The sequence below is a fragment of the Mchenga conophoros genome, linkage group LG3 (assembly GCF_057382185.1).
Source record: "Mchenga conophoros isolate Kocher_MC1m ecotype Shallow Benthic linkage group LG3, M_conophoros_male_GT1.1, whole genome shotgun sequence".
Lineage (NCBI taxonomy): Eukaryota > Metazoa > Chordata > Actinopteri > Cichliformes > Cichlidae > Mchenga > Mchenga conophoros.
The window spans coordinates 85,010,197-85,036,665 of NC_140528.1; the positions used below are offsets into that span (position 1 = coordinate 85,010,197).

General features: G+C 42.2%; 1 pseudogene across 1 annotated transcript; it reads right to left on the reverse strand.

The window, feature by feature from the left end:
* On the reverse strand, nucleotides 1-22,128 carry LOC146581216 (NACHT, LRR and PYD domains-containing protein 12-like; annotated as a pseudogene). The gene is made up of 5 exons (XR_014891308.1): nucleotides 20,394-22,128; nucleotides 17,866-18,042; nucleotides 9,474-9,650; nucleotides 7,141-7,317; nucleotides 1-170 (listed from the first exon to the last, which is right to left on the reverse strand). The product of XR_014891308.1 is annotated as an NACHT, LRR and PYD domains-containing protein 12-like (transcript).
* Between the last annotated feature and the right edge of the window lie 4,341 nt (nucleotides 22,129-26,469).

A 26,469-nucleotide genomic window follows, 5' to 3' on the forward strand; every position in this document is an offset into this window, starting at 1 on the left:
GAGTCTCCAGTCTGTAGTCTGGACTCTGCTGAAGATCAGACAGCTGCTTCACATCTGGATCCTTCAGGTTGTTAAGTTGTAGCTCCAGCTGTCTCAGATGGGAGGGGTTGGACTTCAGTGCTGCTGCCAGATAATCACAGCTGATCTCTGACAAACCACAGAAACTCAATCTGTATAAAGAATGAAAGATGTAAGTTTATTAGACAAAGTGTGAGCTTGAAATCATTCAGTGTTTCATCATCTGTTCAGAGCTGAAGAAGGTTCAGAATGTAGAAGTTTAGAAAATGGAAACTCCAAACAGCTGAAGCCAACAGGAAGCAGCTTCAAACAGGAAACTATGCAGAGTTTCAGACTATATGTCCTGATGCAGCCAGTTGGATTTTGGAGATTTGAATCTCTGTTCTGTGACTAAGTCCTTGAATCATTTCTTCCAGTTGGTCCAACAAGACAGACTAAGTGTTGGACATGTGTTGTGGCTCCATTAGGGGAGCTTCTAAATGTGATGTGATGGCCCCTCTGGGTCTGTCAGGTCACAGCACTGGAGAGAGCTCAAACTGGGCACACAGTTGTTCCAGTCTGGACCAAAGACTATATACTGGGACTGAGGGACTGCTTTGACTGCACCCACTGGGACTTTTTAAAGGCTCATGTTCTCACTGAGATCATCGATTTCTACTTACATTTCTTTCTGGGAAAAATGGGGATTACTTTGGAAACAGGAAGTATTTTCCCCAATAAGCAGCCCTGGATTAGTAAATCACTCCAACATGTTCTCAGGCAGAAGAAGCTGTCTTGTTATGAGGGAGAGAAGAAAAAGATTGAGGCACAGAAACTTGTTGAAAGAGAGATAAAGCAGCTAAAATCAGGTGTAAAAGTAAAGCAGAGGATGAGCTGAATAAAGGACACTCAAGGCTGGCTTGGAAAGGAATGAAGTCCATGGTGGGGATGCAGAACAAGGAGCAAAGATGAATGTGATGCTGAATCAGCAGAAGACTTGGACTCATTTGATTCCAGCTTTGATATCATTGATTTCAATGAAGAGCTTTGTGATTGTAGCAAAGGGCTGGTAGCTCTGAGAGTCCCACTGATGAGGTGTTTGTGTGGAAATCTCTTAGTGGGAGCAAAGAGAGAAAAAGCCCTGGTCCTGATGCTGTGGGAGGGAAATGATTGAAGTGTGCTGTGAGGAACTGACTGGGAGATCTTCACACATTTTCCAGTCCTCCTTGGAACAACAGGAAGTTCCCAGCATATGGAAACAAAGGTTAAGTGTCCTATGGCACTCAGTGATGATGGTGCTGTGGCCCCACCACCTCCACCTCTTTGTAAAGGAACTAACTGTCATCTGAAGCTTCAAATCTCAAGCTTCTGTAAAGTTATTTATTTCATATTCTGTATAGTTTTTCATATTTATATCCTGTACATAGCTTGTACTCACTACAGGCTGTACATACTTATAGTTATAGAATATTCACAACATACTTCATACCGTGTACATTATAACACACCATAATAGACCCATTTCTGTAATATACTCACATATCTATATTATTGCTAATATATATTGTTAATATATCTATATCACTAAAGCACTTCTGGATGGATGCAAACTGCATTTCGTTGCCCTGTACCTGTGCATGTGCAATGACAATAAAGTTGAATTCTATTCTAATTCTATTCTAAATGGAACTAAGACTTCCTCCACTAGGTGGCAGTGTCTGATGAGAAAGTGTTAGTGGAGCTGGCCTGGAGTCAGAAACAGGAAGATGCAGGATTTGGGCTGAAATGGGGAAAAAGTGGTTCGCACTAGTGCCTTAAAGCAAGAAGGTTGTAGGTTGAAGCTTGTTGGCCTTTCTGTGGAGGTTGGATGTTCTCCCACAGTCCAATGAAATGCTGCTTAGGTTCATTGGTGCTTCTAAATTGGCTGTAGGTGTGGATGTGAGAGAGTGCTTCTCTGTCTCTCTCTGTTGGCCCTGTGATGGACTGCTCACCTGTGCAGGTGGACCACGCCTCTTGCCCTATGACAGCTAGGGCACAGGCTGCAGCCCTGTGAGCCTAAGCTGAATAAACAGTTAGCAAAAATGATCCATAGATGGCCTGAAATCCCCCAGTTAGCAGTTTGGTAGATAGCTATGACATGCTAATCCCATCCAGCAGCTGTATTCTACCTGTAAGCTGATCCCTGCTGAGCCAAAGCACTTTTTCATATACAAATTACAACCTTTAATAGAAACCTATTGGTCAGCATCTTATTAGCCTGCTGTTAGCTTCATTCCACAGAAAACTGAGAGAAACTAACAGAGTTGATAAAGAATAAAGAGAAATGTGCTGATTTAAAGCCTTTGAAGTGCTTCAGATGATCTCTGTCCACTTCTGTCCACTCATTCATTCATGTAAGCTTTCTAATGCAGCTTTGATCTTCACAGTCTGCTTCATGAAACTCATTCTAACCCTGAATGTCAGAGTGTTCCTCCTTCTCTTTCCCATCATTCATGCTGGCAGTGGAGGAGATTTGGATGTTGGACTGTGTTTTTGGATGATGTGTGTATGTTTGTGTTGGACTGCTGTCTGTAAAGCAAACGCACATTTTGCTTTGGATTTCAGTGTCAGACAGACTTTAAGGTGGAATGAAGAGTTGGAGAGTTTCACAGTGAATTATCCAGTGGAGGATTTTTCTTCTTCTTTGAAGGTTTGAAATGTGAACATTGTTCTGCTGCAGTCAATGGACTAAACCAGAGAAGAAGAAAACAGACTTTACCATGAAGATCCTCAGTGTGGATCAGTATAATATCAGCCTGATGTCTGCAGTTTAGTGTCAGCACAACTTTCACATCATATTCATCTCAGCACAACTAAAACATGCTGACTGACCCCAGAGTTTCAAGTCCACATCCTGGACTCTCCAGGAAACCACACAGATGCTTCACTCCTGAATCCTGCAGCTTGTTGTTCCAGCTCAGGTCCAGCTCTCTCAGATGGGAGGGGTTGGACTTCAGTGCTGCTGCCAGATAATCACAGCTGATCTCTGACAAACCACAGCTCTCCAATCTGTATAAAGAATGAAAGATGTAAGTTTATTAGACAAAGTGTGAGCTTGAAATCATTCAGTGTTTCATCATCTGTTCAGAGCTGAAGAAGGTTCAGAATGTAGAAGTTTAGAAAATGGAAACTCCAAACAGCTGACAGAGTTCATACGCCTTTGTCAGGGTCAAATTCAAGCAAGACCATGTGAAAATTAAAACACATCATCCTAGGTGAACTTAAACACCTTTGTTCCCCTTTTGTTAAGACATAGAAAAGTACACCACACAAAAATACTGCAAAAGGAAACGGTCGCCTTATATACATAGTGTATAAACTCAAAATGCACATTTCACTTCAAATTAAGATTAAGGCTTTGAACAGATCACATAGTTCAGTTCAACATATAAGACTTTAAGAATGCACAAGCATCTACTTAAAATCTATTTAATTTATCATCCATGATATTATTTTGTACAATTCCAATGTATTTTGTTCATCTCCCTTAAATAAACAGGCAGTCTTAAAGTATGAAATATTCATATACAAACACATATAAATGTGTGTACTGTCTCAGTGGCTGATAGTACCCCACAGGCCTCAGTGTGAGCTTGAAGACATTTATAATGTTTAAGTAGTTTAATGTGCAGGTGCTGACGATAAACACATTTTGAATGAAAGCCGGGGAACTTTGGTAGCACAGAAACAAGTGGCTATTCTTTGTGACTATATGGATTCATGCATTTATTACTTCCAGGCTGGACTACTGTAATTCATTATTATCAGGATGTCCAAAAAACTCACTGAAAAGCCTTCAGCTAATCCAAAATGCTGCAGCAAGAGTCCTGACAGGGACTAGAAAGAGAGAGCATATTTCTCCTGTTTTGGCTTCCCTTCATTGGCTTCCTGTTAAATCCAGAATTGAATTCAAAATCCTGCTCCTCACATACAAGGTCTTAAATAATCAGGCCCCATCTTATCTTAATGACCTTGTAGTACCATATCACCCTATTAGAGCGCTCCGCTCTCGCTCTGCAGGCCTACTTGTTGTTCCTAGAGTATTTAAAAGTAGAATGGGAGGGAGAGCCTTCAGTTTTCAGGCCCCTCTTCTGTGGAACCAGCTTCCAGTTTGGATTCGGGAAACAGACACTATCTCTACTTTTAAGATTAGGCTTAAAACTTTCCTTTTTTCTAAAGCATATAGTTAGGGCTGGACCAGGTGACCCTGAATCCTCCCTTAGTTATGCTGCAATAGATGTAGGCTGCCGGGGGATTCCCATGATGCATTGAGTTTTTCCTTTCCAGTCACCTTTCTCACTCACTATGTATTAATAGACCTCTCTGCATTGAATCATATCTGTTATTAACCTCTGTCTCTCTTCCACAGCATGTCTTTATCCTGTCTTCCTTCTCTCACCCCAACCGGTCGCAGCAGATGGCCGCCCCTCCCTGAGCCTGGTTCTGCCGGAGGTTTCTTCCTGTTAAAAGGGAGTTTTTCCTTCCCACTGTCGCCAAAGTGCTTGCTCATAGGGGGTCATATGATTGTTGGGTTTTTCCTCTGTATCTATGAAGCGCCTTGAGGCGACTTTTGTTGTGATTTGGCGCTATATAAATAAAATTGAATTGAATTGAATGGATCACTCACAATACCATTATTTCACACAAAGGCACCAAATTAATACTCAAAAAAGCTGCAGCAATACACACAAATATAAACAGTACTTGGTGACAACTTTGCTTTTAGCCTTTAACCCTTCTTGACTACTTTTGATGTGGCCTCTATATTTTACCTTTAAAAACAGTTTATCTTGCCAATCTGTTATTTTCTCATTTTGACCAACTGTATCAGCACAATTTATCTAAATTCAGACAAAATTTAAAATACAAGTAGAAAGTGATATTTTGACTGTAAAAACCACACACATGTTTAACGAATCATCTTCATAACTTGAAATGCAAATAGAGATTGTACATTTTTAAAAATACGCACACGTTTTGCAAACAACAAAGTTATATGGTACTATTTACCAAAAAATGCAGCCAAGGCTCAGACATTTTTCATATAATCATTTCAAACTATTTACAGAACAATCAGGTGTCAAACAATAGTTTGTGTCACTCTAACACATATGAGAACAGCACAGGGATAAACCTGCAGGTCTGACAGCAGGTGTGTCACTCAGCGTTTACACTGCAATCTGCCTTTGTTGGCTTTAAGGCAGCAACTGTGACGATCACTAGTAGAACTGACACACAAAACAAAACAACAGCTACACACTAAATACACAAGACAACAAACTAACTTGAGACCAAACACGGTAAACGTCACAAATCTCTCACGTATCAAAACTCTCTCTCTCTTTCGCTCACTCGCTCTCTCTTGCCGGTCACTCCTAAAACTTCCCCCTTTTTCTAAACAACCAAATGTCATGTTTCCATATCATTTTTGATTGGTCGACATGGTACATTTTCCCACCTATAGGGCTTTGGAGCGTGATGTCACGGGAGATGGGCCACGCCCCCTTCCGCCATGACAGTAGGCCAGCCAAAGGATACCATTTCAGCTATGGATCGTACGTGTTGTGTTGTCGGTTGCAACGTTAGATCACACGATCGTGAAGGCAAGAAGCTGGATAACGGGCTCTCTTTTCATCGTTTTCCGTCCTGGAGGCAACGTGAGGGATCCCATGTATCCGATATTACTAAACAAAGACGTCAGGCTTGGATTGCAGCGGTGAGACGAGCGGATATCGAGTTCTCTGCAATCCCCAGCTTTTTGTTGGTTTGCTCACGGCATTTTCTTTCCGGTGAGTTCTAAATTAATTCATATCACTCTTGAAAGGCTTTTAGTGTTATTTTCAACGTGCTGAGGTCATAGATAATGAGATAAAACATGCTAATGTGTGATGCTGCAGAACCACATCATGTCGACTGAGTAGCTTATGATTTGGCATTATTGCAGGCAAACCAGCATATGAAATGGATGTAACAAATCCAGACTGGGCACCAACACTGCACATGGGGCATGACGACATACCTGTATCAGACTCGGACCGGCACTCAAGGCGTACGCAACGGAAGCGAAAAAGAGCACCCATCGGAGGTAAACAACCCCCCCCCCTCTAAAAACATACTAAATTGCTATCACTGTACACTAATCCGCACATAACTTCCAGATGAATCACACACCTGTCATTGGAATATTGGTGTACATTTACCTTATGTCTAATTTTATCTTACAGGCTTTCCTTATGCAGCTGCAGAGTCTGAAGGTGTGCCCCGTGCAGAAGTGATTGATGAAGATCTGACAGAAGACCAACAGCAAAATCACAATGTCATGGAGGCAGTGGACAGCAGTTGTGTTGGACAAGTGGAGGTTGAGGTAGCAGCTGCCAAATGTGGATATACTGAAGAAATGTAAACCTTTTAAAATGATGACAGATTACAAACTCTCAGCTGTGTCTGTAATCAAACCTCTGTAACTTTGCTTCACTTCAGCAGCATCAGCTCATGTTCACATGTTGATTCATGGTTTGCTTCAGTTTTTGATGGACTGCAGAATATTTTGAAGGTTATCTGCTATAAAAAGCCAGAACAGGAAAATCTGCTTCATGTGTTTCTGTTTGATCCTCAGTGACTTTGACACAAAGGCCTCTGCTGTGATGATCACACCTCTGATCAAGTCTCACAGTGTCAGCTTTGTTTTTATACATATGGATATGTGCTGATAAATGATCAGAGTTATAATATTTCCCACTGCCTGCTGTGTGCCGTGACCTTTGACCTGCTAAAGACAGTCAGCTGTGGATTATTCATTGTTGTGTCTGATACTTAGAACTGTGAGGAAGAACACTACACAGTTCATCAGGGTCCCCTCTCTCTGAATCAGGAAAGGTGGGCAGGCCGCGTGTGGGCCGCGGGCCATACGTTGAGTCTCACTGTTTGAAATGTGAACATTGTTCTGCTGCAGTCAATGGACTAAACCAGAGAAGAAGAAAACAGACTTTACCATGAAGATCCTCAGTGTGGATCAGTATAATATCAGCCTGATGTCTGCAGTTTAGTGTCAGCACAACTTTCACATCATATTCATCTCAGCACAACTAAAACATGCTGACTGACCTCAGAGTTTCAAGTCCACATCCTGGACTCTCCAGGAAACCACACAGATGCTTCACTCCTGAATCCTGCAGCTTGTTGTTGTCACTCAGGTCCAGCTGTCTCAGATGGGAGGGGTTGGACTTCAGTGCTGCTGCCAGATAATCACAGCTGATCTCTGACAAACCACAGCGCCTCAATCTGTATAAAGAATGAAAGATGTAAGTTTATTAGACAAAGTTTGAGCTTGAAATCATTCAGTGTTTCATCATCTGTTCAGAGCTGAAGAAGGTTCAGAATGTAGAAGTTTAGAAAATGGAAACTCCAAACAGCTGAAGCCAACAGGAAGCAGCTTCAAACAAACACAACAAGAGAAAAAACTCTGAATGTTTCACATTAAAGTCGTACATTTAACATAAAAACAGGACAAAGACTTGAAAAAGTCGTGTTTTTCCTTCCAGGAACCACAAGGCTTCACTTTTAAAGGTGAAGTGTGAAAGAAATGGACATATTTGAAGTCCAACACCTTTTTCCAGTCACATTATTAAAGCAGACAAACTACAAGCTCATTTTCATTCCAACAAGTCATCTTCTGACCTGGACTAACAACACTGGTCTCTATGTGCATCTGGCTGTGAGACCAGTGCTCAGGGAGCGTCTACAAAGTGCAACACTGAAGGAACATCACACACTCATTTGCTTCCAGCACTTTCACACAAACATCTACTGTCATTATTGTCACCAAACTCTGTGGATCCTTTATTGCAAATTCAAATGGGATCAAATGGTCAGACAAAAGAGGGTTATGAGGAAATATGATGAAATGTTGTGTATTAGCAGCAAGTTATTGAATCATTTTCCTCAGAAACCAAACAAAATGATTGACAAACATGTTTTTACAAACTCAGTGTTGGACTTGGATCAGCAGGATAAGCTGATGTTTAAAGGCATTTGAGTCTCGCTGCATGAGAGTCCAGTTATTACTCAATATTTATGGATGATGTTCTTTCAGTGTTGCACTTTGTAGACGCTCCCTGAGCCTCACAGCCAGCTGCACATGGACCAGCTGACATTACCCAGCATTAGAGGCGGCTGTAAAAAAATGGATTTTCCTATTTAAATGGTTTTAATTTGAATAAAGCGATGTTGATTCATTCAATCCTGAATCGATTTTTAATATAAATGTATTTTGCCAGAATCTCAGGTTAAAGCTCCCAAAAGTATTTCAACAACAAGAAAACAGATAAAACAGTAAACGAGAGCAGCTAAACACACAAAGATGGAAACACAGAGCGTGGATCGTTCACTCGACGGCACGTACACGGACACGCCGTCGGGGCTGAAAGTGGACAGCTCACAGATCCTGAAGCTGCAGGTTTCATCTGTCTCCAACCAAAACTGAGTGAACCAGCAGCAGAAGAAGATCCAAACTACGCTTTACGTTTGATGAACATCGTCATGAATTCTCTCTGACTTTGACGTTTACTTCCTGCACAGCTCTCTCTCTCTCAGTGTACTTCAAGAACAGTTTACCTTCAAAAATCTGTTTCCTGCATTATTCACTGCTTATTACGCACCAGTCTGCTGTTGTGTTCACTGCTGTCGGCCTCCCAAAACAAAGCCTCATTTCTGCTGTTCAATACTGAAGAAATGTAAACCTTTTAAAATGATGACAGATTACAAACTCTCAGCTGTGTCTGTAATCAAACCTCTGTAACTTTGCTTCACTTCAGCAGCATCAGCTCATGTTCACATGTTGATTCATGGTTTGCTTCAGTTTTTGATGGACTGCAGAATATTTTGAAGGTTATCTGCTATAAAAAGCCAGAACAGGAAAATCTGCTTCATGTGTTTCTGTTTGATCCTCAGTGACTTTGACACAAAGGCCTCTGCTGTGATGATCACACCTCTGATCAAGTCTCACAGTGTCAGCTTTGTTTTTATACATATGGATATGTGCTGATAAATGATCAGAATTATAATATTTCCCACTGTCTGCTGTGTGCCGTGACCTTTGACCTGCTAAAGACAGTCAGCTGTGGATTATTCATTGTTGTGTCTGATACTTAGAACTGTGAGGAAGAACACTACACAGTTCATCAGGGTCCCCTCTCTCTGAATCAGGAAAGGTGGGCAGGCCGCGTGTGGGCCGCGGGCCATACGTTGAGTCTCACTGTTTGAAATGTGAACATTGTTCTGCTGCAGTCAATGGACTAAACCAGAGAAGAAGAAAACAGACTTTACCATGAAGATCCTCAGTGTGGATCAGTATAATATCAGCCTGATGTCTGCAGTTTAGTGTCAGCACAACTTTCACATCATATTCATCTCAGCACAACTAAAACATGCTGACTGACCTCAGAGTTTCAAGTCCACATCCTGGACTCTCCAGGAAACCACACAGATGCTTCACTCCTGAATCCTGAAGGTTGTCGTTGTATCTCAGGTCCAGCTGTCTCAGATGGGAGGGGTTGGACTTCAGTGCTGCTGCCAGATAATCACAGCTGATCTCTGACAAACCACAGCGACTCAATCTGTATAAAGAATGAAAGATGTAAGTTTATTAGACAAAGTGTGAGCTTGAAATCATTCAGTGTTTCATCATCTGTTCAGAGCTGAAGAAGGTTCAGAATGTAGAAGTTTAGAAAATGGAAACTCCAAACAGCTGAAGCCAACAGGAAGCAGCTTCAAACAAACACAACAAGAGAAAAAACTCTGAATGTTTCACATTAAAGTCGTACATTTATCATAAAAACAGGACAAAGACTTGAAAAAGTCGTGTTTTTCCTTCCAGGAACCACAAGGCTTCACTTTTAAAGGTGAATTGTGAAAGAAATGGACATATTTGAAGTCCAACACCTTTTTCCAGTCACATTATTAAAGCAGACAAACTACAAGCTCATTTTCATTCCAACAAGTCATCTTCTGACCTGGACTAACAACACTGGTCTCTATGTGCAGCTGGCTGTGAGACCAGTGCTCAGGGAGCGTCTACAAAGTGCAACACTGAAAGAACATCACACACTAGCTGTGTCCCAAAACGTCGGCTGCATCCTTCGGAGGACCCGGTATTCGCGGTCTACGTGGGCCGGGTCCTTCAAAGACCGAAAAGGCTGGAAGTGCGAGGCTGTGAAATGGGACGGTCTAGCCTTCAGATTTGCGTCACCGCTGTGTTGGTGGAGTTTAATAAACTCGGCCGTCTGCTCCTTGCTATCTAAAATATAACAGGACACTGGCGTAAATTCTCGACCGTCTCACACTTCTGTTTAATCAGTTTCCTGTTTAACGTTTATTCAGCTGTGTGAAAATCCCGGAGGAACTTTGATCTCAGCCAAAACCGATTTACTCCGGAACAAATAAAACACAGAAAAAAGGCAAACAATTACATTTTTAAGTTATCCGAGTGACTTATATATCGTGTTTCACCTGAGTAGCGAAAGAGCGGGGTCTGAAAACGATGAAGCCGGGCGTCCGCTGCTCTCGCCGGCTGGAGTGACCATTGAACCCCCCGGCTTGCTAGCGAGCGGGTGGGTAACAGACGTCTCCGAAAACGTCGGCACACTTTTGCAAATATGCGATGTCTTGATAAACCGAGCAGATATTTGAAGTTTACACAGCTACTTTCTCGCCTGAAAATATGTTAAAAGTTTATTTTGTGACCCAGAAAGATTAATAAGAGTAATTTGAAAACTTAGTAGCTGCCGCCATTGTTGGCAGCTGAAATTTGGCTGGGCCGCGCTATGAATTCTGGGATATGGTGGGCCACGAAGGGACACACCCGACGAATCCTTCAAATTCGGGGAAATGAAGGACGCATTTGTCGGGCACATTTGAAGGAGTCGACAAATACGGACAGCCTTCATCGCCTGGCTGTGACGTAATCGGCCTTCAAATGCAGCCTCTGGAGGATGCAGCCGACGTTTTGGGACACAGCTACTAATTTGCTTCCATCATCCAACCTGAAGAGGAAACAGAGACGGCTCCCCTTCAAAGTAAAAGCTGCTCCTTTTGGACACAGTATCAAAGAAAGTCTACAGTATAACATAGAAAAGACAGAACAAAGTTTTGGTTGTTTTTAAATTGTGCAGAAATGAAACTACACTAAGCTCAATTATGTGACAGACATTTCATCCCATGTCAGTTTGGCCTCATCCTGGGCCGGATTATCCAGCACACACTCTGACCACAGGCCCAGGGGCCACGCACAGCTGGGCTCCATCCAAGAGACAGCAAACAAACCAACACAATAATAAAAAGCACCATGTGATCTTCTTACATCTTCAAGACAAACATAGTAAAAACATGAGCATATTTGTTTCCTGATAAAATGATGTGACAGGTAGAACAGAGTAAAGTGGTGGTGTTACAGCCTTTCTCCCCTCTGCTGCCGAGGCTGTTAGTGTCATGGTCCTGCGACCATGACTCAGTGACTTTATGTTTATGTTCCTCATTGTTATTACTTTCATTATTATTCATGGCTGTTTTGGGATGGTTTGTGTTTGGGATTTTAGACACTGGGTTCTGGGTTTGTGCTCCCTCTGTTGGTCCCTGGTGTTAGTGTTCCCCTGTCTCGTCAGGTTAATCAGGTCCAGCTGGTTCCCCCACCTGTGTGTGATTTCCCAGTGTCTCTTTGTGTATTTATAGTGTGTGATTTCCTCTGCTCCTCGTCGCGTCGTCTGTGTTCATACCTGGTGTAATCCTCTGCGTGCTCTCCCTGCTGTTCTCCCTTCATGTTCAGGTTTGCCACTCCTCTGTGTAGTTTATCCCAGTTTAGTTCGTCCTTAGTTCTGTTTGCCATCTCCACTTTGTGTTTGATATTATCAATAAATCACCCTCACACCTGAATAAGTGCTGCGTTTTGGGTCCTCCTTCCACTCTCCACACGGCCGCTGCCCCGGACCGTGACAGTTAGTCTCTCCCAAACTCAGCTACAGGACTTCCAAATGAATGAAAGCAGCAGAAGTGGCTTTACAAATGAAAGAGGAAGAGGACAAGAAGAGGAGAGGGAGGCCACCCTGACCATCACTCCAGCTGAAAACATCACACTTCCATTAAAGTTGGTGAGGAAATGTTGAGCAGGATGAGCTGCTGGCTAATCTGGAGGCTGTAGCAGCAGCTCACAGTCACAGTGGATTTCCACTCATGAAAAAGCTCTGGCTGCTTCATTTCTCATCTCATATCAGAGACTTTAAAGCTTCACTGAAGCTGTACTGTGATGCTTCCATATCCCAGTGAGGCCTCCATAATGATTTCAGCTGTTCTGTACACACACTGTGTGCCCTGTATGGCTCAAAGTCTCTGCAGCCTGTTTTTATCTGCTATCATCAGATCTTCATCATCCTCATTCACATCCCTCACACACTCTACAGCCTCATCAGCACTGACTTCATCTTCACTGACTGATGGAGCACAACATGAACCTGTGGAGGCTGAAACACTGTCCTGTCAAACATCTCCCCGTCACCACTCCACTTCTGTCAGCCTTTAAATGAACCCTGCTCAAGTCTATGAGGTGCCGTAAGGGACATTATTACTGAAACGCTCTCACACACACGACTGAAATTTTAGCTCTCACACACACTACTGAAACGCTCTCACACACACTACTGAAATTTTAGCTCTCACACACTACTGAAACGCTCTCACACACACGACTGAAACGCTCTCACACACACTACTGAAATTTTAGCTCTCACACACACTACTGAAACGCTCTCACACACACTACTGAAAACGCTCTCACACACACTACTGAAACGCTCTCACACACACTACTGAAACGCTCTCACACACACTACTGAAACGCTCTCACACACACAACTGAAACGCTCTCACACACACTACTGAAACGCTCTCACACACACAACTGAAACGCTCTCACAAACACTACTGAAACGCTCTCACACACACTACTGAAACGCTCTCACACACACAACTGAAACGCTCTCACACACACTACTGAAATTTTAGCTCTCACACACACTACTGAAACGCTCTCACACACACTACTGAAACGCTCTCACACACACTACTGAAACGCTCTCACACACACAACTGAAACGCTCTCACACACACAACTGAAACGCTCTCACACACACTACTGAAACGCTCTCACACACACAACTGAAACGCTCTCACAAACACAACTGAAACGCTCTCACACACACTACTGAAACGCTCTCACACACACAACTGAAACGCTCTCACACACACAACTGAAACGCTCTCACACACACTACTGAAACGCTCTCACACACACAACTGAAACGCTCTCACACACACTACTGAAACGCTCTCACAAACACAACTGAAACGCTCTCACACACACTACTGAAACGCTCTCACACACACAACTGAAACGCTCTCACACACACTACTGAAACGCTCTCACACACACAACTGAAACGCTCTCACAAACACAACTGAAACGCTCTCACACACACTACTGAAACGCTCTCACACACACAACTGAAACGCTCTCACACACACTACTGAAACGCTCTCACACACACTACTGAAACGCTCTCACACACACTACTGAAACGCTCTCACACACACAACTGAAACGCTCACACACACAACTGAAACACTCTCACACACACTACTGAAACGCTCTCACACACACAACTGAAACGCTCTCACACACACAACTGAAACGCTCTCACACACACTACTGAAACGCTCTCACACACACAACTGAAACGCTCTCACACACACAACTGAAACGCTCTCACACACACTACTGAAACGCTCTCACACACACAACTGAAACGCTCTCACAAACACAACTGAAACGCTCTCACACACACTACTGAAACGCTCTCACACACACTACTGAAACGCTCTCACACACACAACTGAAACGCTCTCACACACACTACTGAAACACTCTCACACACACTACTGAAACGCTCTCACAAACACAACTGAAACGCTCTCACACACACAACTGAAACGCTCTCACACACACAACTGAAACGCTCTCACACACACTACTGAAATTTTAGCTCTCACACACACTACTGAAACGCTCTCACACACACTACTGAAACGCTCTCACACACACTACTGAAACGCTCTCACACACACCACTGAAACCAGAGGCATTTCTGCTGAACAGGAAGTTGTTTCCTGACAAGGAAACTGATGGAAAAAGTGGTATATTTCAAAACACTACAAGGATTTCTACTCAGCAACCTGCTAGTACAGCAGTCCCCAACCTTTTTTGCACCACGTAAACGATATAAAAATAAAAAAACGATAAATACCATGAAAACCATAAATAGAAATGTGTTCGAATTTTTGTGGAGGAATAAAACCCATTACATAAAAAGATCTCAGCTTGTGAAGGGATACAATAAAGGTGGTATCAAAACTCCAGAATTAGAATTTATGGTTGGCACCCTTAGAATTAAATGGTTAAAATCTTGTCTGTCACAGCCAGACTCTACTTAGCTCCACATCCCATGATTCTTGTTTAATAAAATAGTATACAGGATTAGACTTTATTTTGAAATGTGATTTTGCGGCAAATAAAATCCCCATAAAGATATCAAACTTTCCAAAACAGACGTTGCATTTTTGGGAAAATGCGATTTACCCACAACTTCTCCCCATAATTCAACCTTATGGAATAATAGGGTAGTAACACTTAATCAAAAATCAATTTTCAAGAGTGACTGGTTTGAACAAAAATATTATATTCATAACAGATTTGTTGGATGATAACGGTGTCATTCTAAGTTACACAGACATTTCAGAAAAATATTGTCTAAAATGTTCTCAAAGAGAATGTAACAAATTTTGTGAACTGGTCCCACTGCCTCTGCTTCATTTGATTAAAATTTTTATGATATACAATAATTTCTCATCAGTGCTCCCAAATTTATTGCTAGGGCAATGTCAGCTGTTTGATAAAAATGCAATAAGAAATTTGTTAGTAGTTTCTTCAAAGACAAAATATTTCATAGTTACAACAGAATGGTTACATGGCATGGTTCTAATTTAGTTATTTCATATACACTGGATAAAGCATACTAAAAATTTATGAAATAGCCTATTCTACCTAAAGTTAAAGAAACACACTTTAAACAAAACTAATACTGTGGCAGAATTTCTAAAAAAAGAGATTTGGCTTTGAGGTGGATCAGTGTTCTTTTTGTACTGATGAAAATGAAACCCTAGAACATCTTTTTTTTTTTCCTATGCCCTATCACACAATGTATTTGGTGCAACTTAAAAAATTGGATTTCCCTAAATATTAATGATGTGCCACTGTTTGAATTACATCATAATTTTTTTTATATGGATCATCTAGCATTGGCTGTCTCAGACATTATTAACATCATCATACTTTTGAGTAAATATCATATCCATTGTGCTAAATGGAGGAACGCTAAGCCTTCTCTCCCTGGTTTTATTGATGATTTTAAGATATTTTTCTTTGCTAAAAAAGACAAAAAAGCACATATGCCAAAAAAATAACCAGGATAATGCACGTCTCCCGCTATTCTAAATTTTGACTTATGCTGAGGCTAATATATTGTTAAGTAATGCAGCTGTCTCACTAAGGTCCAGAATCGATTTGTTCCACGATTCGATTCAATTCAATTCGATTTGATTATGGGGAATTTTGACAGTCAGAAATATTATAATTCAGATCAGTACATTTACATATTTTTGTATTTAAAAAAAGGAAGCTGACACACGCAAGACTTTATCAAAGGTGTGAGCATCACAGCAGATGCCTTTGTGTCAAAGTAGCTGAAGATAAAACACATAAAAACATGAAGGTGGTTTTCCTGGCCTGGGATTTTATAAAAAATATTCTGCAGTACATCAAAAACGAAAGAAAACCATTAATCAACATATGAACGTTACCTCTGACGTTACAGCGGTTTTATTAGAGACACGGCTAACGTTTTGCATTTTGCATAATTTTAAAAAGTTTCAATTTATTCAGTATTGAACAGCAGAAATTAGGTTTTCTTTTCGGAAGTATGTAAAATGAAAAAAAAAAAAAAACAGCGGCCGACTGCGCTGTAAACAACAGTAGACTTGTGCAAGCAAGCGAATAATACAGAAAACAGATTTTTAGACGGGAAACTGTTCTTGAAGTACAGAGAGAGAGGAAAGAGAGGCCTGTGCATGACGTGGGATTTTATCGTGGTAGAAGCAAAACAGTGAGGGAATTCATGACGATGTTTATGTGAAGCGCAGTTTGGATCTTCTTTTGCTGCTGGTTCAGTCAATATTGTTTGGAGAGAGGTAAAACTAACAGCTTTAGAATCGGCGCAAAAACGGCGTGAAAACAAAGCGCGGACCTGCCGACAGATCAGAGTCAGCGAGCTGTCGGCTTTCAGCCCCGACCGTGTCCGTGCTGTCGGGTGAGAAAGGCGACATCTCACTGATTCTGATCCGCGGGTCCGCGCTGTGTGTTTACGTCTTTGTGCAGAAGCCGTGTACCTGCTCTCATTTACTGTCTTAGCTGTTTGGTGGTTGTTGAAATTTTGTGAGGTTTCACCAGAGATTCTGGCATTTCGGGCAAAATAAATTTATATTAAAAAATCGATTCAGGATTTTGATGAATCGATTTCACGTTGTCCAAGCCAGAATCGATTTTAATCAATAAATCGATTATAAAAACCCACCCCTAACTAACAGGTTGCTGAGTAGACATCTGTGTGGTGGTTTGTTTGAAATCTAACACTTTTTCCTTCAGTTTCCTTGTCAAGAATTAACTTCCTGTTTAACTGAAATGCCTTCCTGTTCAACTGAAACGCCTTCCTGTTTAACTGAAATGCCTTCCTGTTCGACTGAAACGCCTTCCTGTTCAACTGAAACACCTTCCTGTTCAACTGAAACACCTTCCTGTTCAACTGAAATGCCTTCCTGTTCAACTGAAATGACTTGGTTTTTCAGTAGTGTGTGTGAGAGCGTTTCAGTTGTGTGTGTGAGAGCGTTTCAGTAGTGTGTGTGAGAGCGTTTCAGTAGTGTGTGTGAGAGCTAAAATTTCAGTAGTGTGTGTGAGAGCGTTTCAGCAGTGTGTGTGAGAGCTAAAATTTCAGTAGTGTGTGTGAGAGCGTTTCAGTTGTGTGTGTGAGAGCGTTTCAGTAGTGTGTGTGAGAGCGTTTCAGTTGTGTGTGTGAGAGCGTTTCAGTAGTGTGTGTGAGAGCGTTTCAGTAGTGTGTGTGAGAGCGTTTCAGTAGTGTGTGTGAGAGCTAAAATTTCAGTAGTGTGTGTGAGAGCGTTTCAGTTGTGTGTGTGAGAGCGTTTCAGTAGTGTGTGTGAGAGCTAAAATTTCAGTAGTGTGTGTGAGAGCGTTTCAGTAGTGTGTGTGAGAGCGTTTCAGTAGTGTGTGTGAGAGCGTTTCAGTAGTGTGTGTGAGAGCGTTTCAGTAGTGTGTGTGAGAGCGTTTCAGTAGTGTGTGTGAGAGCTAAAATTTCAGTCGTGTGTGTGAGAGCGTTTCAGTTGTGTGTGTGAGAGCTAAAATTTCAGTAGTGTGTGTGAGAGCGTTTCAGTAATAATGTCCCTTACGGCACCTCATTCAAGTCTGTCACTTCTGTTTGGAGCCAAAAGGAAAAACTGTTGTTCAGTCGTTTGGAAAGACAACATTTCTGAAAGCACTCAAACTTCTTCACATTTGTCTTCAGACACATCCTGAACATTTAGGAACTAAAGAAAGTTTCAAACATCAATCAAAGACCTGAAATATAGAAAAACAACAACAGCCGCAGTCAGTGAACTCACCTCAGAGTCTCCAGTCGACAGTTTGGACTCTCCAGTCCAGCACACAGAAGCTTCACTCCTGAATCCTGGAGGTTGTAGTTGTTACTCATGTCCAGCTGTGTCAGATGGGAGGGGTTGGACTTCAGAGCTGAGGCCACAACTTCACAGTGAGACTCTGAGAGTCGACACTGAGTCAGTCTGTGATGATAGAAAATATAAAATGTGTTATTATAAAAGCAGAAAATCTGCATTATAAACACAGACTGAATGTATATGAAGACAAAACAGAGTGAGGTCATAATCTGATGAATCTGCTCTTCACATCTGTGCTTCAGCTCCTCTTACTGTGTTTGACATGACACAACGATTGAGTCTCTCTCAGACCTGCAGACTTTTAATGAGAATCTTTGTTTGGCTTTAATCTGCAGATGAAGGAGGAAGATGGTGTCACATTTAGGCTTCCATAATGTCCACAGTCTGTCACTGAGATCTGATCCAGAGTCAGAGTGAAGACACACATTTGGACTGTTTCCTGTTTTGACTCCAGAACATTTTGAATGAGTTCAGCTCAGTGAAGAGTTCCAGCTGGAAAGATGATCTCTGTTTGCTACCTGCTGTCAGGTACGACTGTTCACGTCCACACGCAGGAAAAACCTGCTGACTGTTACCAAACGGAGCAGAAATCTCATCACTGGACAATAATGATGAATGAACTCAGAGCTGCTGATATCAGATCTGATTTCAGGGGAACTAAACACAGAAATGATTGGCTCATTTTAGCTTTCTGAGCCATTATCTGCTGCTGTGTCGCTAGTTGGCAGAAAATGATTTGTATTCCTGTTCAGGGCTTCAGTGTTTATGAGTCCAGATCCAGGTGACAGCAAGTCAAAATGATGTTACCTGTCTGTGTCCAGCAGCAGCCTGTATTCACTTTGAATATTGTTATAACCTGACATGGATCAGTTTGTCTTTGATTGGTTTGTAAATGTCACTGTTTCCATTGGACCTGAGTGACGTACAAAGACAGAGAGGGAGAGAAAGGAGAGAGAGGATGGAGACAGCAAAGAGAGAGCAAACACAAACAGGTGAGAGTGGACAGGTGACCAAGGTCAGCAACCAATCAGAGAGCTTCTGTTTGACCCACAGTCACTGATGATGACTGCACATAACCAAGCAGTGTGTTACTCTGATATCAAATATGGATCCTGCTCTTATAATAATGATCATCAGATGATATTATTGTGTTATTTTGTAACTGAATACGATGTTTGTGTGATTATCAGTGAAAGAAGCAGTGAGGAGGATGGAGAGAGAGAGAGGACAGAGGGTGAAGTTAGAAACACTAAAAGGATTTTTCATGGATTTCATGGATGATTTGAGTGATTTCCAGCAGGACACTTAAACATGTCAGTGGACGTCCTAAAGAACATATTCACTGATATGAAACGTGTCATTGAACAGGATTAATATCAGTGGAAACATGGTGGAAACAGCTGTGACTGCATGGATGTGACACACTTCAAATCTGTTCTCCACTCTTGGATTTGGGATCCATGGAGCTGCTGCTGAGTCTGTACAATAAAGGAATGGTGTGGAAGGTTGCAGCGTACGGACACAAACACTTTGTGGTTACAACCTAAAGCTCCCACAGTCTATGAAGCACTGATGACATCATGACGTTTGGCGAGCGCTGCCAGGAAGTTAGCTCGGGGATGTAAACAGCAGTCAAAAACACAGCAGTGACTTCCATCAGCAGAAAATAGGGACGACATTTCAGCAGCAACAACTAAACACTGAACAATCAGCTCTGTGATTAATGAGGACATGAAGTCAGACATTCTCATTAGGAGCAGCAGCAGGAATGAGAGTGAATCCATGAGCTGCTGTGACATCAGTGTTAGCTCACATATTTGACACATGTTCAGTCCAGATGTCAGCAGTTTCTTCTCACTCAGTTTGTCCTCTGTTGGGGACAAACTGAGTGAGAAGAAACAGCTGGTTCACCTCTGAGCCCTCACTCTGAACCACAGCACTGTCACTCATCAGTACATCACACTTTAATCACACTAAACCAGAGTCTTCCTCAGCACCTTCATCCTCACTAGCCATGTTTATGTCAATAAACTCTGTGTCTGTAGTTCTGTCTGTAGTCAGAGGAGAAGCTCAGACGGTGACTGCTCTGGATATTTGTCACTGTGTTTAACATTAGACTTCATTTCACTACAAAGATAAAATACAAAAATAGATTCTTATTTCTGTCTTCTCTCTAACAGCAGCGTCTGAATGACTAACAGCAGCAGAAGCAGCAGGTTTAAAATACTGCCCCCTAATGACACAACACAGGTACTACGTGTAGTCTACAACACACAGCATACGACTACCAATGCAGGATTATGCTAAGTGCACGCACACATTTCCTGATCAACACAAAATAGCATCTTATCTGAGAAACTCAAACTAATGAGAGTCGTTAAGTACTGCGTATATCTGTAGAACTAAACTACTAACCTACACTAATTAATGATGTTAATGATCACATCTGGACTCACCCAGCCTTTCTGCAGTTCCTCACAGCTGGAATCAGTCTCTGTCGTCCCCGTTCTGATGTGTTGTACTTCAACAGGTCCAACTCATCCAGAACCTCCTCTGACATCTGCAGCATGAAGGCCAGAGCTGAGCACTGGATCTCAGAGAGTTCCTTCTCTGATCTGTTCTCTGACATCAGGAACTCTTGGATCTCCTGATGTACTGAGAGGTCGTTCATCTCCATCAGACAGTGGAAGATGTTGATGCTTCTGTCAGGAGGGATTTCATAACTGTTCATCTCCTTCAGGTTGTTGATGACTCTCTGGATGGTTCCTGGACTGATCTCTGTCTGACCCAGCAGACCTACTAAGAGTCTCTGGTTGGACTCCAGACAGAGGCCATGAAGGAAGCGAACAAACAGGTCCAGGTGGCCATTTTTACTCTCGAGGGATTTATACATGACTCTGTTCAGAAAATCATCCAGAGATGATTTCCAATAGTTTTGACCCAGAAGGTTCTTCAGCACCTCTGTCTTCCTGTTGGTGAAACAGTGGAACATGTAGACAGCAGCCAGAAACTCCTGAATGCTCAGATGAACAAAGCAGTAGACTGGTTTCTGGAAGATCACACACTCTCTTTTGAAGATCTCTGTACAAACTCCTGAGTACACCGAGGCCTCTGTCACATCCAGACCACACTGCTCCAGGTCTTCTTGGTAGAACATGATGTTTCCTTTCTCCAGATGTTCAAACGCCAGCCTCCCCAGCTTCAGAAGAACTTCCCTGTCAGCCTCCGTCAGCTCCTGTGGACTCGTCTCACATCCCTCATGGTACTTATTCTTCTTCCTCTTTGTCTGAACCAGCAGGAAGTGTGAGTACATGTCAGTCAGGGTCTTGGGCAGCTCTCCTCTCTGCTCTGTAGTCAACATGTGCTCCAGAACTGTAGCAGTGATCCAGCAGAAGACTGGGATACTACACATGATGTGGAGGCTCCTGGATGTCTTCATGTGGGAGATGATTCTGCTGGACAGCTCTTCATCACTGAATCTCCTCCTGAAGTACTCCTCCTTCTGGGCGTCAGTGAAGCCTCGTACTTCTGTTAGCCTGTCAACACATGTAGGAGGGATCTGATTGGCTGCTGCAGGTCGGGAAGTTATCCAGACGAGAGCCGAGGGAAGCAGATTCCCCTGGATGAGGTTTGTCAGCAGCTGGCTGACTGATGACTTCTGTGTGACATCAGACAGCAGCTTCCTGTTGGTGAAATCCAATGAAAGTCTGCTTTCATCCAGGCCGTCAAAGATGAACAAAAGCTGAGAGACAGCCAGCTTCTCTGCTGTGACCTTCTGTAATGTTGGATGGAAAACATGGAGCAGCTCCAGAAGACTGTACTGCTCATCTCTGATCAGGTTCAGCTCCCTGAATGAAAGCAGAACCACCACACTGACATGTTGGTTCTCCAAGCCCTCTGCCCAGTCCAGAGTGAACTTCTGCACTGAGAAGGTTTTTCCAACACCAGCCACGCCGTTGGTCAGAACCACTCTGATGGGTCTCTGTTGGTCAGGTAAGGCTTTAAAGATGTCCTGGCACCTGATTGGAGCGTCATGGAGGGCGTCCATCTTGGAAGCTGTCTCCAGCTGCCTCACCTCATGTTGGGTATGAACCTCTTCACTCTGTCCCTCTGTGATGTAGAGCTCAGTGTAGATGGTGTTGAGGAGGGTTCTACTTCCTGTTTCATCACTTCCTTCAGTCACACGTTCACATCTCCTCCTCAGACTGATCTTATGTTCATCTAAAACCTCCTGCAGACCAACATCTGCTGAAAGAAAGAAAAACAATGAGACTAAAGAGAAAGAAAACTCTTCAATGTCTGAACAACACAAGAAGTCCAGTTTTCAGAAATGAGTCCATCAGCAGACAGATGTTCAGTCTTACTTTGTACACAGCTGCTCTGACTGGCTGTCTGCAGTCCAGCTCTGCTTCTGGATCTTTCTCCACACTGGGGACAGGACGAGTCTCCTGATGAAGCAGACTGGTCCCAGTATGAGGAGATGCACTGTCTGCAGAACCAGTGTCCACAGCTGGTAGAGACTGGATCCTTCAGGACGTCCTGACACAAAGCACAGCAGGACAGCTGCTCCTCCTCACAAACACCACTCCTCTTCCTCTCTCTGTGAACACATTTCTTTATCACTAAAAACATTTACTGTCAGTGAAAAACATCCAGATGTGACGTAACTGCAGTTCCTTTGATGTCATCAACACTAATGAGCTGCTCTTCCTGTCTGCCTGTCTCATTAAACACTGAGTGATGAATACAAACTCAGCACTTCATGCAGACTTCCTGACTTCACAATAAAAGCTTTCCATCAGAGAGAGACAGTTATGACTTTCACTGTTTTACAGCCGCTGTGTGCAGATTATCTGGGTCAGTTCACTCTGAAGCAGCTTAGAAGTGTCCGTGTAGAGCCGTGGTCTGACGCACAGAGACTTCTGATTTTCTCTATTTAAACAAACATGATGAAGATGAGCAGGTTTCTCTTCTAGTATAAACTCTGTGTCTCTCTGGCTGGCTCATGATGGCTTTTCAGGTTTTATGTTTTGCTCTCTCCTGCTAGCGTTTTGCCTGCCTGGGTGGAGCTTGTAATGGCCTCTCGCTCTTGGTCCACACAGTTATGATGATAACAGTACCTGTTGCTGATTCACCTGGGCTTACCGGTAACCATGGGTTAGCTTGTGTGACTGGTGTTTACACCAATGAAATCTAAATCACACTAATGTGTCCTCCAAGGTGTTTGGTGGGAGCACTGAGTGAAACATAAGAGCTCTGGTAAAATAACAAACAGGGCTGTGAGAGCAACTGAAGTGATAAAAATACTGTTTGAAGATAAAAAAACACTTTGATGTTCTCTCGTCACCTAACAAAGTCCAAACCCTGTGAACTATTTGAGCTTTAATAACTGTGGATTCAGGTATCCTGAACCCATCTTTGGACATTTGTAATTAAATATTTTAAAACTCCATCAGAGACTCCTGATGTGGCTGTTTGGAGAAGGAAAAGAGGGACAAAGTGGAGCGTCGAGCTGAGGCTTCATTCACTGCAAACCTACAGTTATGTTTCCTTATTTCTGCTGTTTGCATGTTCACAGCTGAAATAAAGCTGCCTCTTTGACTTCATCCTGTTGTGTTTGGGTCCAATCCTGCCTGCCACACAGCGCTACAGGACAAAGTCTAAGATTTTCATCTTTTTAATGAATCTTTGGTCATATTTATCCAGGAAAACACAAACATGTAAAGGAGTCATCACCGGTCTCTGACCTCGTTGGTCCAGGTTCATCACTGAAGTCTGGAGGTTGATGTTTGGACCCATCACTCCTTATAGACGGACAGCTGGATCCTGCAGACTGTGACCTCTGACCTCTGCAGACACAAACATGTTTTATTCAATGATCAATTCTCTGATGAAGTGATTGAAGCAGCTGTGATCACTAGAGATGGACCGATCCGATATTACGTATCGGTATCGGTCCGATACTGACCTAAATTACTGGATCGGATATCGGAGAAAAATAAAAAATGTAATCCGATCCATTAAATATCACGAAAGCACCTCACAAAACTTGCAACACGCCGGAACTCGCCTCAGAACGTTAGCAGTATGCATCACGTGATAGAGCGGCTGTGGCACGCGGGACCTGTCGGTGGTCTGGATAGCATTTGGAGCTTCGCTAGCAACCTGGCATTTCATCTCCGACAAAGTTATCCCGAGAGAAGTAAAGCAAGTGTGTAAGTCCATCTCTGAATGTTTGTAAAGCATTCCTGCGTTAAGCTTAACGAGCGACTGCCTCTCCTGCTGCTACTTCAATCATGAAACTGCTTAATGATCAGCTGATCGGCTTTTCTGTCACGACTCCGTCTCTCTTCTTTGTTTTTGGCCCACTTTGCACCAGAAAGAAGAAACCAGCGGCTGAACAACAGCAGCACGTTTAAGCTTGATAAGCTGTTGTTAGAATTTATTTAATATTACTTTCTACACCAGGATCCTTTTCTACGCAGCTGATGGCTGTAATAAGTAGTAAGCTATAGTACTTTTTCCTTTGGGAAGGTACCATCTGTGCAGTCTGCAATTTTGTTGAAGAAAGATGTTGAATCTATTTAATATTTCTTGAAAAATAATTGATTTCTGTGCATTTTTTTTTCACACTGCATCAAATTAAGGTTGATTACGGCGATTAAGCATCATGAAGTGGAGCGTGAGGGGTGGTTCCCTATTTTTTATTTATTTATTTTTGTTGTTGCTGGGAGTTGGAACCCTATTAGTTAGGTTGCTTAATATTTACGCTAAGTACTGTTTAAACTACCAGAATAGGGATGATGGTGTAGGTTTAAGTTTATTAGATTGATCAGTATTGCTGAACTATGAAATATTTTTTTTGCATACAGGTATAACAGAATAGCTTTAGTGTAGTTGTTGTTTTAAACTTGAGTATGAACTTATACAAAATGCAGCAAGATATTTAAAAAAACAGTTTTGTTGATTAAAAAACACTATATCGGATTCATATCGGTATCGGCAGATATCCAAATTTATGATATCGGTATCGGTATCGGACATAAAAAAAGTGGTATCGTGCCATCTCTAGTGATCACACAGACTGCAGATAATGCAGCTGTTTCCTGTCAGTAACAGTCCTCTTAGATTAGAGTTCAGCTTTTTACAGGAAAACAAATGTCCCTGAATGCAACAGTGAGACACAGTCTGCCTGTGTGGCTGTGATAGCTGCCGTTAGGAGCGCTCATGTGTTTGCAGTTAGACGAGGAGATGTTACCATCATGGACACGTTAACAAATCCTGCAGCATCACGTGGCACAAACACTTTGTGTTCCTGTCATCTGCAAGCAACAGGAAGTTCATTAATAAAGGCGGGATGGAGACGTGACTGTGATGGTTCTCCTTCATCCAGCTGTTACACACATCTGGGCTCACACGACGAGCCTTTGTCTAATACAGCAGCTGCTCTCTGAACACTTTCTGAAGAGGAGCTGCACAAACTTTTGTTTGCTTAGTCTCCCGATTGGCATCCGGGCGTCTGATTCTATTCAATCTTTTAAATCACGGCTTAAAACATATCTGTTTGAACTTGCTTTTCCTACCAGTTAATTTCTCGCCTTGCTTCTAGTGTGTTGTTCAAATGTTCTAATGTGTCTGGTTGTTTTGCGTTGTCCTGTGCTGTCAATGTTTTCCATCACTGTGTTTGATGGTTCAGCTTTACAGCTTTACTCTGCTATAGCTCTGTGCTATAGTTTATTCTTATTAGTGGTTTTTACCTGTGAACATAATCTCACACTTATATGACTCTGACGTTATAGTCTTAATTATTTTATTATTTTATTGTTGCGTTGCCTATGTCCTCTATCACTGTGTATGATGGTACAGTTCTCTTTGCTACAGCTGTGTGCTATTGACTGTTCCTATTAGTGGTTTTTACCTGTGAACATAATCCCACACCTATATGATTCTGATGTTTTAGTGTAAATCATTTTATTGTTTTATTGTTTCATGTAAAGCACTTTGGCATGCCCCGGGCTTTTAATGTGCTCTATAAATAAAGATTGTTGTTGTTGTTGTTGTTGCTTTCTAGAGCAGCGTATCAAAGTCAAACTACCCACTGCTAGCAGCTGTTTCTATCATAGTTTATGATCCAGATGTGTGAGGTCTAGATTTACACCTCTGATTAAAATACATAGTTAAAAACAGCCAATTGTGTCCAAATGTGTCTTAAACCAGATAAACTGACAGTTACAGCTGAGCCTGTGTGTCCTTGGAGACACTGCTCTGCTACAGAGATGCATTTTAGAAACCAGGAAACATCAAAATCATTTAAAATCAGAGAGTTCTTGTTACTAACAGCTCACCTCTCTGCAGCAGAGACAGGCTGGGATTTAAAATCAATGCCTCGACGATTGGACCGGTCACTCTTTAAGGACACAGAGCTGGATGGTTTCTGATTGACGCTAAAAATAAGTGAACATGAAACATGTGTCACATCCAATGTGTCCAATACATTACATAAAAAGTATAAATAAAGTATTAAATAGTTTA